Source organism: Trachypithecus francoisi, unplaced genomic scaffold (assembly GCF_009764315.1).
Source record: "Trachypithecus francoisi isolate TF-2019V2 unplaced genomic scaffold, Tfra_2.0 Lachesis_group1, whole genome shotgun sequence".
NCBI lineage: Eukaryota > Metazoa > Chordata > Mammalia > Primates > Cercopithecidae > Trachypithecus > Trachypithecus francoisi.
The window spans coordinates 170536020-170551965 of NW_022681454.1; the positions used below are offsets into that span (position 1 = coordinate 170536020).

A 15946-nucleotide genomic window follows, 5' to 3' on the forward strand; every position below is an offset into this window, starting at 1 on the left:
TTCATATCATTGGTCATGGTTAGAGTCCATGTGAAAACAATGACATATATTTTATTTTTATTAAGTATATTATTGGTTATAGGATTTGTGGGATTTTTTTCTAAGCCTTCTCCTATTTATGGGGGTTTAGTATTAATTGTTAGTGGTGTAATTGGTTGTGTGATTATTTTAAATTATGGGAGAACTTATATGGGTTTAATGATATTTTTAATTTATCTGGGAGGTATGAGAGTTGTTTTTGGTTATACTACAGCGATGGCTATTGAAGAGTATCCTGAAACACGGGGTTCAGGGTTTGAGGTTTTGGGGAGTCTTCTGGTAGGATTAGTGATGGAGGTGGGGTTGGTTTTACGAGTCTTAGATTTCGATGGGTTAGTGGTGGTAGTTAATTTTAATAATATAGGGAGTTGGGTGATTTTGAGGGAGAGGGACCAGGGTAAATTCGAGGGGATTCTATTGGTGCAGGTGCTTTGTATGATTATGGGCGCCGATTAGTGGTGGTTACTGGTTGAACGTTATTTGTTGGTGTATATATTGTGATTGAGATTACTCAAGGTATTAGGTTATGTTATTGGGAACAGGGTTAGGATAAAAGGGATAAGGAAAGAGAGAAAGTAAAGCTTGATTATACCTTTTTGAGTGGTTGTAATGATGGAGGTAATAGTATGGGTGTGTGAAATTGTTTTAGGCATAGATTTTTCCAGTCAGATTGAGTCTAGTAAAAGGGAGGTTAGGTTTTGGCTTATAAGTAGGTTTTGGTAGGGGATTATGCGATGAATTGTAGTGGGAAAATATCCCAGTATATTGGAGAATTTAAATATGTATGATGGTGTGTGTATTTTAAGTTTATTGGTTATAAGTGTAAGATCTAGAACTACTAGAAAGCCCAGGGTGGTTACGTATAGGGCTGAGAGTTTTAGGTGGTGGGGTATTGTTGATTGGGGGAGTGAGGTGGGAGAAATGTTATTGGTGATAAGAAATCCTGCGAGTAGACTGCCAATTGTGAGGAGTTTGATTGGATTTAACAGGGTGGGGTTATTCTCGTTAATGTTGATTGAGATTGGGAAGCGAGGTTGTCCTGTTAGGGAGAGGAGAATAGTTCGAGTACTGTAGGCGCTTGTTGGGGAAATGGTAATGAGAGTTATAGATAGGGCTCAGGCGTTGGTATACGACGTGTTTGCGGTTTCGATGATAAGGTCTTTGGAGTAGAAGTCTGTGAGAAAAGGCATGCCTGTGAGTGCTAGGTTACCGATGGTTAGGGAAGTTGAAGTGAGGGGTATTGTTTTAAATAACCCTCCTATTTTTCGGATGTCTTGCTCATTGTTTAGGTTGTGGATGATAGATTCGGAGTAAATAAAGAGTATGGCTTTGAAGAAGGCAGCTGTGTAGGAATGCTAAGTATGGTTGGTTGATGCCAATAGTGACTATTATTAGGCCTAGTTGGCTTGAGTTAGAGAAGGCTACGATTTTTTTGATATTATTTTGTGTTAGGGCACAGATTGCTGTGAGTACGGTGGTAATAGGCCCTAGGCATAGTGTGAGGTTTTGAATTAATGTGCTATTTTCTATCAAAGGGTGGAAGCGGATGAGTAGAAACACTCCAGCAACGACTATGGTGCTGGAATGGAGTAAAGCTGATACTGGGGTTGGGCCTTCTATGGCGGAGGGTAGTCAGGGGTGGAGGCCAAGTTGAGCTGATTTTCCTGTTGCTGCTAGGAGAAGGCCTATCAGTGGAAGAAGACTTGAGTTGGAGTGTAGGATAAATATTTGTTGAAAGTCCCATGAGTTATAATGTAGCAGAAATCATGTTGTGCTTAGGATAAAGCCAATGTTGCCAGTGCGGTTATATAGGATTGCTTGGATGGCTGCTGTGTTGGCTTCTCTTCGAGCGTGTCATCAGCTAATTAGTAGAAAGGATATAATTCCCACACCCTTCCATCTAATAAAAAGTTGACAGAGGTTGTTGGCAGTGACTAGAGTCAATATAGTGGTGAGAAAGATAAGATATTTAACGAATTGGTTAATATTTGGGTCTGAGCTCATATATCATAATGAGAATTCTCTAATAGATCAAGTAATGAATAGTGTGATTGGGATAAATATTACGGAAAAATAGTCTAATTTGAAGCTTAGTGTTAATTCTAATGTTTGGATTGTTATTCAATGTCAGTTTGAAATAATTGTTTCTTGATCCAGGAAAATATATAGGGCTGTGGGAAGGAGGCTAGTAGTAAAAGTATATACTATAATTATTTTTACATAGTCTAGGTATAAGCGTTTTTTGTTGGGATTAATAAAGGTAATAGTAATTGGGAGGATTACAGAGGTCAGGGTTATTATGGTAATGGAGGTGTACATGGTTATTACTTTTATTTGGAGTTGCACCAATGTTTTTGGTTCCTAAGACCAATGGATGACTGTCATCCTTTAAAAGCTGAGAAAGCCGTTTTGTTAAAAATGGAGGCATGGATTAGCAGTTCTTGAGTGCTTTCTCAGTAAATAAGAAGTAGTAGGCTTCTATGGTTAGATCCATAATCTAATGTTTTAGTTAAACTATATTTGCAAGAGGTAAAACCTAGAATAATACAAGGGTTAAGGGATAGGAGGAGAATAGGGGAAAGGTGTATAAATATTAATGTGTTTTCTCGTGTAAAGGAGGGTTTTATGTTAATCATATGATGTGTAAGTACTCCTCGTTGTGTTGTGGTAAATACATGGAGGGAGTAGAGGGCTGTAATCAGTATATTAAGTCCTGTAAGTACAATGGTAATACATGATCAAGAAAATGAAGTTATTATTACAAGGAGTTCTCCTGTTAGGTTGATGGTAGGGGGTAAGGCAAGATTAGTAAGATTTGCTGCAAACCATCAGAAGGCTATTAATGGAAGTAGGGTTTGGAGTCCTCGAGAAAGTATTATAATGCGGCTATGAGTTCATTCATAGTTTGAGTTTGCTAGGGAGAATAGTATGGATGAAGTGAGTCCATGGGCCATTATAAGGATAATTGTGCCAGTGAAGCTTCAGGGGGCTTGAATGAGGGAGGCTATAATGACCAGGGCTATATGACTTACGGAGGAATAAGCGATGAGTGATTTCAGGTCTGTTTGTCAAAGGCAGGTTGAGCTTGTTATGATTACACCTCATAGAGATAGCATGAGGAATGGGTAGGCTATATATTCTGTTAAAGGGTTAAGAATAGAGGTGAGTCGTATTATGCCATAGCCGCCTAGTTTTAGGAGTACTGCGGCAAGAACTATTGACCCAGCAATGAGGGCTTCAACATGGGCTTTAGGAAGCCGTAAGTGTAGGCCCTATAGGGGCATTTTTACTATAAAGGCTAATATGCATGCTAGTCAGGTAGGGTTGTGGGATCAAGTAGTTGTTAGTTTTTGAGCTATTAGCGTTAGTAATGTAACGTTTAGTGAGCCTAGGCTACTCTAGGTATAGATTAGTTTGCTAAGTAGGGGGAGAGAGCCAGCTAGTATATAGAATAAAAAGTATGTGCTTGCGTTGAGGTGTTCTGCTTGGTTGCCTCATCGGGTGATGATAATTAGGGTAGGGATGAGGGTGGTTTCAAATAAAATATAGAATATGATTACTTCTGTGGCTATAAATGTTATAATTAGGGAAATTTGTAGGAAAACCATTATAGAGAGGTAGAAGTTTTTTCGTGGGGGTGATTCATTGTGTAAATGATACTGGCTTGCTATAATTATGAGAAGCAGGAGTCAGGCAGTTAGTATTAGGAGAGGTGTTGTTAGTGGGTCGAAAGATAGGTAGGTTGAGTAGATGAGGAGATTGTTGTTAGTTTGATTAAAGAATATTAGGGGAATAAGGCTAATAATTAGGCTACGTATGGTTAGATTAATTCAGATTATGTTGTTTTTGGAAAATCATGTTGTCGGTAGCAGTATAATTGTAGGGATAACTATTTTTAACATTGAAGTAAGCTTAGGTTCTGGATATAATCTAGGCTATATGTATTGGAGATCGAGATTAATAAGGCAAGGCCTACTGCTGCCTCATAAGCAGCAAAGACTAATAGGGCAATAGGTATAACGTTAGCTAAGGAGAAATGCATGTTTGAAGCTGTGAGAGTGCTTATAATAAAGAGTGACAGTATTATTCCTTTTAGGCACAGTAGGGAGGATATTAGGTGTGAACGAAAGGTTAATATGCCTAGGAGTGAAATGATAAATGCTAATGCAATGTTTATGTAGATGAAGGGCATTTGGCTAGTATGGTTACCATAATCTAATGAGTCGAAATCATTTGTTTTGTTTAAACTACTTACCAATTCAGCTCAGTCTAATCCTTTTTGAGTTCATTCATAGGCCAGACTAAGGATTAGAATAATAATTAATATGATAGACGGTTTAATCATTATGGGAAGGTTTGTCATTTGGAGGGCTCATGGTAGGGGAAGTAGTAAGGCAATTTCTAAATCAAATAATAGAAAGGTGATGACTACTAGGAAAAATTTTATGGAGAAAGGAATATGAGCAGAGTTCAGTGGGTCAAAACTGCATTCATAAGGATTAGTTTTTTCTGTATAAGAATTGAGTTGGAGCAGTCAAAATATGATGATTTTCAGTAATAACGTTAGGAGAGTGTTAATTGTTAAGATTAATACCAGGTTAATTACTCTTTTTCGAATGCTCTCGAAACTAGTTGATTGGAAGTCAACTGTACTAATTATACTAAAAGAATAGGATCCTCATCAGTAGATAGAAATATAGAGGAACAATCAGACAGTATCTACAAAATGTCAGTATCAAGCGGCAGCTTCAAAGCCAAAATGGTGATTTGATGTGAAATGATATAATAATTGGCGAATAAGACAGATAATAAGCAATGTAGACCCAATTATGACGTGAAGTCCGTGGAAGCCTGTGGTAACAAAGAATGCTGAACCGTAGATACCATCGGAGATAGTAAAGGGTGCTTCAAAGTACTCTGAGGTTTGTAGTAGGGTGAAGTAGATGCCTAGTAGGATTGTGATGAGTAGAGCTTGGATTATTTGTTTTCGATTGTTTTCTATTAGGCTATGATGGACTCAGTGATTGTAACTTCTGATGCAAGTAATACAGAGGTGTTTAAAATAGGTATTTCTAGTGGATTTAGGGGAGTAATGCCTGTTGGTGGTCAGTGTCCTTCTAGGTATGGGGTAGGGGCGAAGCTTGAGTGGTAGAATGCTCAGAAGAAACCGGTGAAGAAGAAAACTTCTGAGATGATAAATAATACTATTCCATAACGAAGGCTTTTTTGAACAGATGTTGTATGATGACCTTGATAGGTACTTTCTTGGACAATATCACGTCACCATTGGTATAAGGTTAATACGTTGGTTAGTAGGCCTAGTGTTAATAGGGTAGTGGAGTAAAAGTGGAATCATATAATTAAGCCAGATGTTATTAGGAGGGCTGAAAGGGCTCCTGCTAGCAGTCAGGAACTGGATTTAACGATGTGGTAGGCATGAGATTGGCGAGTCATTAAGTATTGTCGTGTAGATAAAGGCTGACCAAGAGTGTGAAAACATAGGCTTGGATCAGAGCAACTGCGATTTCTAGAATAGTTAATAGTACTAGGAGTACGAAGATTAGCAAGGTAGCAGGGAAGCTAATGGTTGATAATGCTAGTGCGGCATTTCCAATGAGGTGCATTAGTAAATGACCTGCTGTGATATTAGCAGTTAAGTGTATGGCTAGGGCTACTGGTTGAATAAATAAGCTAATGGTTTCAATGGTTACTAGTATGGGAATAAGAGGTGTGGGTGTACCTTGTGGCAGAAAGTGAGCTAAAGAGCTTTTACTTTGAAAGCAAAAACCTATAATTACTATACCTGCCCACAGGGGGATTGCTATGGCTAGGTTTATGGATAGTTGGGTGGTAGGTGTAAATGAGTGGGGTAGAAGTCCAAGAAGGTTGGTTATGGTGATAAAGATAATTAGGGATATCAGTATTAGAGATCAGGTTTGTCCTTTGGTGTGGTGAATTATTATTATTTGTTTAGAATGAGTTGAATTAGGTTTTGTTGAATAGTAATTAGTCGATTGTTAATAAGGTGTTTGGAGGTTGGAAGTAGTAATGCAGGAAATAGACTGACGGGTACTGCAGCAGGCTGGCTTAGGATTGTTGGAGCTGTGAATGGGGTAAATAGATTTTCGTTCATTTTAATTGTCAGGGATTATTGTGGATTTGTGTATTAGGGTTTTTTTGTGAGGGGGATAGGTAGTAATTTGTGTTTAATAATTTTAATTGTATAATAAGATACAGTGTGGGAAGCATGGTTGTGATGATGGTGGATCATGTGGATGTATTAGTTGGGGCATTTCACTGTAGAGAGAAATGTTTCTCTCAATTTTAACTTAAAAGGTTAATGCTAGGGTAGCTGTACAGTGAGTCTGTAAGAATATTTTGTAAAAAGTTCTGGGGTAGAGATATATTAGAAGTGTGAAGTGGGAACTGGTGTGTCTATAGGGTAAATACGGGTCCTATTTCAAAAATTTTTAGTGGGATTAATTCTACGACGATAGGTGTAAAGCTGTGGTTGGCGCCGCAAATTTCTGAACACTGTCCGTAATAGACGCCTGGTCGTCTAGCGGTGAATGTAGTTTGATTTAAGTGCCCAGGAACTGCATCTATCTTTAGGCCTAGTATGGGAATGGTTCATGAGTGCAAGACGTCCTGGGATGTAATCATTACACGGACGGGGGCTTCAATTGGAAGAACTACTCGGTAGTCAACTTCTAGAAGTCGAAGGTCTCCTGGATTTAAGAATAATGGGGGGAGTATATAAGAGTTAAAGATTAACCCCCATAATCTGTGTACTCGTAGGTTCAGTATCATTGGTGTCCAATTGATTTAACAGTAAAAGAGGGGTTGTTGATCTCGTCTGTTAGATACAGGATGCGCAGGGATGGGAGAGCAATTAAGACTAAAGCGATCACGGGTAAGATAGTTCAAATGGTTTCTATTTCTTGGGCATCTGTAATACTGGTGTTGGTTAGTTTTGTTGTGACGGTTGAGGATAGGACGTATAAGACTAGAAAGCTGATTAAGGATACGATTATAAAAGCGTGATCATGAAAAGCGATTAGTTCGTCTATAATAGGGGATGTGGCATCGTGTAGACCTAGTTGAACTGGGTGAGCCATACAAGATATACAGGGTTTAACCTATAATTTAGCTTTGACAAAGCTATGAAATAATTTTTCTAATATCCATTGAAAAAGTTATAGAGGTTATAGGGTTGGCTTGAAACCAGTTTTAGGAGGTTCGATTCCTTCCTTTTTCGTCTAGTTTTAATATAGGTTGGTTCTTCAAATGTGTGGTAGCGCGGAGGGCAGCCATGCAACCACTCTAGGCTAGTAGAAGGCTGTTCGATTAACAAGACTTTACGCTGAGGCAAAGGCTTCTCAGGTTATATAGATTATTAATATTACCGCTACTAGGGAGATGAAGGAACCTATAGATGACAAAACAGTTAATGTGGTGTAGGCATCAGGGTAGTCAGAATAGCATCGGGCTATTCCGGGTAAGCCGAGAAAATGCTATGGGAAGAAAGTTAAATTTACACCTACAAATATAATGGCGAAGTGGGCTTTGGCATAAGTTTGGTCTAGTGTATAGCCTGAAAATAAGGGAAATCAATGAATAAAACCTCCTATGATGGCGAATACAGCCCCTATTGACAGGATACAGTGGAAGTGGGCTACAACATACTGTGTGTCGTGTAATACAATATCCAGTGATGAATTTGCTAACACAATACCGGTTAGGCCCCCCATGGTGAAGAGAAAAATAGAACCTAAGGCTCAAAGTATTGCAGGGGATCATTTGATATTGCCTCCGTGAAGTGTGGCGAGTCAGCTAAAGACCTTAACACCAGTGGGAATTGCAATAAATATAGTGGCGGAGGTGAAGTAGGCTCGTGTGTCTACGTCTATACCTACTGTAAATATGTGATGAGCTCATACAATAAAGCCTATCGTTGTCATAGCAATAAGTAAAATTTTCATTGAATTATTCCAAAATGTATTTCATCTACTCTCTTTTTTGTTCATAGGCAGATTCAAATTATGCAGGGTGATACTTCTTCATGATTTATGGTGGAAGTACTTTAAAAAACAAAACTAAATTTAAGATTTTTAAACTATTAAAATAGTAATCATATTATAGAATTGCATAATACTATAATATTATGACTTGATAATAATAATGCCAATAGAAATTAAAATAAGAAAATCACTACTATCCTGAGTCACCAATAAATCAACGTATTTGAACAATTTTTGTGTTTTTATTCAGTCTTTGCCCATAGATTTCACAATCTATGCAGCATTAAAATCAAAGGCTTATAATTTTTAAAAAATAACATCGTCATTTTCCTATCCATAAATGAGTGATTAAAAAGTTTATCTTATGACAAGGTTTATATATGAAGTTAAGATTTTATTCTTAAAACATATAGTTTTGGAAGAAAAATAATTTTCTAGTAATGTTAGATAAAGAAGAAATCCAGGATTATACAAAAGTGTCACGTAATTAATTTTTGAAGTTTAGGCAACACATTTTTAAAGTTTATTTTCCATCATTTCCTTATTGTAGAGTACTCTGGGCTGGAGGCAAAATCTTCAGGATTTTGCAAGCACTTGGAATTTAAATGTTAGGATTTTATGTTTCCTTCCTCAAGGCTATTGATTCTACAGCATATTCATGAACTCCTTTTACCTGGTTCAATCATAATTTTAATTGGAATTTGTTTTAGTAAATGTTCAGTAAAATATAGAAAAAAATGATTCCAAATGTGTAATAAAGGAAGTATATATATTTAAACAAAAGCATGACTAGGTTTCATTGAAATAAACAAAATGATAAGGCAGCCACACATGGCCAATGTCTCTTGTGTCTTTTCCATCTAAATTACATTACCAGAAATAAATCAGATCCTGAATTGTCTGACAACTCGTGGCAAGATAAAGGAGGGGCACAGATTATGATAGATGAAATGGACAAAGATTGTGTGTGTGTGTGTGGGGGGGTGTACTGTGAAAGAGTTGTCGATGTTGATGGTTTTATTGTGATAGGTTTGTAGACTAGTTTTTTAAACAATTTTTTCATCAGAAAGTTAATTTGCTTCTTAGCACACTTACACAGAAATTCTACATACATGTAAAATAGAAGTGTGATAATAACAGACAAAAACCTAGAATTTAGAAATTTCTAAACATGATTGTTTCAAAATTCCAGCTTAGAACTATTTTCTTGTCACCTCTAGTTAGTCATTAAGATTTGTGGCTATATTGACATATGATTATAAAGTTAGTCAAATCTGAGTTTTAATCATCTCTTACTATAAAGATTTAGATAACATCTATCAAGAATAATAGATAATATCTACCAATATTTTATCCACTGATAATATAGTAACATATTTTCATAACTTACTTCAAAATATGATCGGAGATATATTTTAAGTTTCTGCAAGTTCCTGAATGCCGTGCTGTTTCTGATTTTAAAAGATCTCCCAGATCTTAAAAACATTAATGGAAACAACATGGTCATTTAGTCACAAGCACTTCTGTTTGTTTATTGTACTTCTATTTTTACTTAATCTAAGTGCTCTCAGTTCTTGATCAGAGCCCAATGATATTAAATATTGATATTTGCTCTCAGATATATTTTATACAACACCTAAAATAAATGAAATGCTTGTCAGAAAATATTCATTCACTTTATACCTATAATTCTTTTTCTGAATACATGAACAAAAAGCTTTTGGTCCAAATAACAGAGCCTGACAGGATTTGCCCCAGATAGGCCCTGGAAATGTTTTCCTTTGTGCTGGCCTATTTCTTTGTCACTAAGTCTGGAAAAAGGAACTTTTCCAGAACTTTTCCCTTGTGTGGCAGTCCATAAATAAGGTACTATAAAACCGAGACAACATGACTTGTATAAGTTGTCAAAAACACTTGTATTTAGGACTGGGGTTTTAATTTTGTTTTTAAAGAATATGTCATTATAATTTATATTTTAAGTTTTTGGCTAGTGCTTTTATAAATTAAAAGAAATCAGCTATTATATAGAAAAATACATTTTGGTACATGTAGCATTAAGAAAAAGAAAATATAACTAACTTCTTTCAAAAACCATAGTGGAGATGATTCTACTTAATCCACTTGACATTCCTTGACCTTTGTTACTATGATGAACACCACCCATTTAAAGCATCTGTGTCACCAAGCATTTTAACTTCATCATACAACTCAGTGCTTAGCTGCACATAATGGTATTCCTTGCCAAAAATATACATAACCCACCCCCAAAATTGGTAGTATGCATCACCATAAATTTCACAGTATAGATTCTAAGGTAACTTCAATATGAGGATGACTTGGGACAAAGCCCTACTTATGCAAATGGTTCAGTTGAATGATGAGTTCGACCTGTAACCTGCAAATTTTGGAACGTGGTGAGAATAGAACAGTAAACAGTTCAGGATATTTGCTAATGTATATTCACCAAGTACATGGAACTAATTTAGATATGTATTTTGAAGCCATTGTTTCTTCAAAGTACTTATATTTGAGATAAAGATTAGTAATCAAACTATTTTTAATATAACACATGTGCAGATTTTAGTTATTGATCAAAGTATAAGATGAAAAGGTCAGTTTCAACATACAGAAATTAGTAAAAAAAAAAAAAAAACGTACCTAGTGTGGAATTTTTCTATGATATTGCTATGGTATTGTAATGGATTTTTTGAACTTGAGCTTTGCCTTACTTACATGTTGCATGATATGCACAAATATTATCAGGTGAGTTACACTGGGTTCAGAAAAAAAAAAAAAAAGGTTATCTAATGGCAGGAGTATCACTTAAGCCAATATTTACCCAAAGGCATTCTATTCCAATTAAAAAACTAGTTATTGCAAATGAATAAGAAGCAGTTCAACAAACAGAACCATATAACTGGCTTGACATTTGTTTCATCTAAAACTAAGCATTTTTCTTTTATTTCTGATTCTTATTTGCTGTCTTTTTTTCCTTTACCTCTAATCCTCAATGAATTTTGTTAAATTCAGACCCTCATTACATCTTTTATTAAGATAACCCTACCATTGCTTACTGAGTTGCTTGATACTTTTAAAAGAAATGCTAGACAAAATACATTCTCTCCAGGAAATTCCTAAACTCTAACCTTTCAGGGTCATAGAGAGCAGCAGTTTGTTGGTTTGGAAAGTGACCTGAGTTCAGCTCTTCTCCAAACAAACCTTCAGATGTTATCTGTGTGTTAGCTCTGAAGACTGCACTGCTAACCCATAGAGATCAATAGTAGCATGTTTTACCACTTTTTAGCTTTCTGTGAATGACATTCATAGGGAAGGAAATATATGCATCATACAGAAATGGTTCGAAGATTCTTGAAGACTTTTTAAAAATTCCACGTTTAGCAATAGAAATCTATTTAAAAAAAACAAAAATATCAAACAGAAGTTTACAAGGCTAAAGTTTTAAAGTCCTAAGTAAATCTATACACTTCTTTATTGAAATTCAATGATCAATATGTTCTTTAGATAGCTATTCCAGAAAAACAAAAGTTGTGAAACAATCTTTTAGTGTTTTCGGTTGAAAAGATGTATTAATATGGCTATCTTAAAATTGCAAACATTCCACTGTCATTGAACATTTTTATAATGATAATTAATTTTAGAAGGCAACTTGCAAAGTAAATTTTAAAAAGTCACGCAGCATGAGGTCGGTAATCTGAGAACTTTTATTTCCTTCTTGTGAAGTTTATTGATTTAATCACTCATAAAATGAACAAGGTTTATTGGAGTGAAGGGAAAAGTTACAGTGAATTCTAGAAGTGTTTTAAGAAAACAACATTTTAACTTCTGTCTGTGCTGCAAAGCAGCTTCACAAAGGTGCTTGCTGTTTTATGTATTGTTTTTCTCCCGAAGGTTCAAACTTAAAGATCCCAACATGGCCCCAGCTGTAAAAGCACATCTTCCAGTTTAAATTAGATTGACAACTTCCTGTAGTCAGGGAGCAAGTTTCAAGCTTTAAGATTACATCCACACTTAGTCCAAAAAGTCACTTTCCAAATTAATTTTAAACGGGAAAATTAAGATTAGAACCAGTATCTAAAGGTTTAGGACACTTTATTAAACAAATTGTTGAGACATCATTTTAATATATCTAATTTTTGTTAAAGTGTTTTCTCCTTTATGCAATGTGATTTGTTTTCTATTTATCAACTATGACTTAGACAATCTTCAATTAACCCAACAAGTTATTTTATTATTTGGGGAGTGATGAGGTTTGATAATTGGTACTTAAATTGATTCTGTGTGCTATCAATGAAAACTTGAGTTACCATATTTGACATATTTAGTTGGTTTTTTAAATTCTTTTTTCTTTTTTGAGATGGAGTCTCGCTCTGTCACCCAGGCTGGAATGCAGTGGCGCGATCTCGGCTCACTGCAACCTCTGCCTCCCACATTCGAGCAATTCTCTGCCTCAGCCTCCCAAGTAGCTGGGATTATAGGCAAGCGCCACCATGCCTGGCTAATCTTTGTATTTTTAGTAGAGGTGGGGTTTCACTACCTTGGCCAGGCTAGTCTTGAACTCCTAATCTCATGATCCAGCTGCCTTGGCCTCCCAAAGTGCTGAGATTACAGGCATGAGCCACCGTGCCCGGCCAACATATTTAGTTTAACATGCTGTTGTACAGCAGACACATAGATGTGCCAAAAATACGCTGACATAATTTGTATATATTTTGTAAAATTCATTATGTATTTTTACCTGGTAAAGCAGCCTTATAATACAAAATTAAATTATCTAAAATTAGACATGGGGAAGCAGCACTATCTGGCATCTTCCCAGAAACAGTTGCCAGTTGATTCTGCCTCCTTCACACACTCACTACTGCTCCCGAGTTATTAATGAAGAACTAATGAAATCAAACTCTTCAACTGTCAGATTAGTCAGCAGTTCACCATGACAAAGTCCTGCTTTCCCGGGGCTTTATTAGGTACCCGCGCCTGTGTGCATCAGTGTTCATGGAGACACCTTAAAGGCAAACTGATTTGAAAAACTCAGTGGTGCTTAGATTTAGTAGCAGGAAGCAATGCAAAGTGACTAAAACAATCTCTAACTATTTTTAGGAGTTTTTTTTTTCTCTTTTTTTTTTTAAATTATACTTTAAGTTCTAGGGTACATGTGCATAACGTTTATATCATGTATAACTCCCCAATGCAATCCCTCCCTCCTCCCCCCTCCCCATGATAGGCCCCAGTGTGTGATGTTCCCCTTCCCGAGTCCAAGTGATCTCATTGTTCAGTTCCCACCTATGAGTGAGAACATGCGGTGTTTGGTTTTCTCTTCTTGTGATAGTTTGCTAAGAATGATGGTTTCCAGCTGCATCCATGTCCCTACAAAGGACGCAAACTCATCCTTTTTTATGGCTGCATAGTATTCCATGGTGTATATGTGCCACATTTTCTTAATCCAGTCTGTCACAGATGGACATTTGGGTTGATTCCAAGTCTTTGCTATTGTGAAGTAAATTTTATTAAAGACTCTCTAATTTTTTTTAACCAAAGAGACATTATCTTATTTTGATCAGTAAACATTCAAGCACATTTTGGATTTTTGTTGACACAATGGCCTTAATTTTATCACCATATTTCTTTGCCTCTTTTAAAATTTCCTTTTATTCTTCTCTCCTTGAATGAATACAATGTATTTCATTCCCTGTTTCCCACTCCCAAATAATTTTTCTCAAAGAATTCACATGAGGCTCTTTGAAATGATTTTGGAACAGAGCAATTTACAAATTCTCACCCTTTCCTAAATATTGTCAGAAGATCGTTCCCTTTAGTTTTTTACATTACTCTTCAGAAATATAGCCTTTGACAGGGGAAGCAGAGCTTACAAATTAAATAATCTATACACCATTCCCCTGTGACATGCAATTTACCTATACAATGACACACAATTTACCTGTGTAACAAGTCTGCACATGTACCCCTGAATTTACAAATAATTTTTTTTAAATAAAAATATTAAAATTAAATTTAAAAAAGAATTTGGCGGCCGGGCACGGTGGCTCAAGCCTGTAATCCCAGCACTTTGGGAGGCCGAGACGGACGGATCACGAGGTCAGGAGATTGAGACCATCCTGGCTAACACGGTGAAACCCCGTCTCTACTAAAAAAATACAAAAAAACTAGCTGGGCGTGGTGGCTGGCGCCTGTAGTCCCAGCTACTCAGGAGGCTGAGGCAGGAGAATGGCGTGAACCCGGGAGGCGGAGCTTGCAGTGAGCTGAGATCCGGCCACTGCACTCCAGCCTGGGCGACAGAGCAAGACTCCATCTCAAAAAAAAAAAAAAAAAAAAAAGAATTTGGCTTAAGGAACTTATTTTTATTTTTTAAACCATCTCTAAACCAAATTACCTTTTGAGACATAGGTTTTCAATCATACTATTGACACAACAGTGTATTGCCATCAGTTGTGAGGGGCCAAGCAAGTAATTTGTTACTAATAATACTGTATAGCATTTTGTGAATTCATTTCAGATCTTTCATGACGGCAGATGTTTTCAAAAGCATTCCAGAGTGTGTTTTAACTGAGAGAGGGAAGGGTCCAATTGGTACAAGTGTGCTGGGGATTGTGCATTGTGTTGAAACCACGTTATCTGCACTGCAGGCTGGAGTGAGTAACCATCACGTGTACCATTAATAGCTGTGGAAATTATGAATTATTGTAGGATTTTTTAGATGTCATGTTATAGCTTGTTCTGCCTTGAAAAACTATTTGCTTATGGATGAAAATTTTTGGTAAGAGAGAAGACAAGGAGAGATGAAGGAAATAGGAGTAGTACCAACGTGTCTACAAGGTTGCTACAAAGTCTCATTGCACGCTAAGGTGTACCAACCACAGCTGAAGGCTGCAAATAATCAGGAATGGCTTAAACAGCTTAAAACATCTTAGAATAAAAAGTCAGAAAGAACAAGAGGAATGCTAAAAATTTACTATAAACATTTGAATGCATAAAAACATTCTAGTTATTTCATGTGTATTAGGTGATACTAAGAATGATAGTCATAATCATGAATTCAAAATAAGTAATTATTTAAATTTTCAACATTTTAATTCATATCAATATATCTTAAAATATCTAACATCTAAATTTTCTATGTAGATAATGATACATAATTTACTTATTCCTGTTTTGCAATAAATAAGCATGCTTACTTTATTAGTGATAACTCTGAAGGCCCCAAAACATGTATATTTATTTTTTCAACTGTAATTATGAAAAATGCTGAACATATACAAAAAAAAGACAGAATAGCATAATAAACCCACATGTACTTTTGATCCAGTTCAACAATTATCAACTCATAGTCAATTCTGTTTTATCTGTTCCACCAACCGCTTCTCCATAACCACATTATTTGAAGAAAATCCCGGATTGTTTAATTCCATCCATAAAATGTTTGCATTACCCAAAAAGATAAGAACTCTTTACTCACACAATCACAGTGAAGTTAATTTACCTAAAATTTATAATAATTACTAAATATCAAGTCAATATTCACATTTCCAACGATCTCATGAATATCCTAATTATATATATTTGAATATGATTGAAACAGTGTCAATGCTTTGTGATGGTTCCTTTTCTCTTAAATCTCTTTTAATCTATGGATTCATCTTCTCTCTCTCTCTCTCTCTCTCCGTTTTTAAACCTCATACAATTAAGTTGGGAAGTTATTTTCCACCAGTCTGAACATTACTGATTGTATCCCTGTGGTATATTTTAACACGTTTCCCTGTCCTCTTACCTAAAGATGTGATTACACTTAGATTTGCTTTTTCCACCTTTTGGTAAGATTTGTTTATAGGTGATAATGTGTCATTTCAACA

At 36.0% G+C, this 15946-nt stretch overlaps 3 pseudogenes; all 3 read right to left on the bottom strand.

The window, feature by feature from the left end:
- Window positions 1–385: 385 nt before the first annotated feature.
- Window positions 386–2427, bottom strand: LOC117086158 (annotated as a pseudogene).
- A 2533-nt stretch (window positions 2428–4960) lies between these two features.
- LOC117086160 lies at window positions 4961–6187 on the bottom strand (annotated as a pseudogene).
- A 287-nt stretch (window positions 6188–6474) lies between these two features.
- On the bottom strand, window positions 6475–7348 carry LOC117086159 (annotated as a pseudogene).
- Window positions 7349–15946: the final 8598 nt, after the last annotated feature.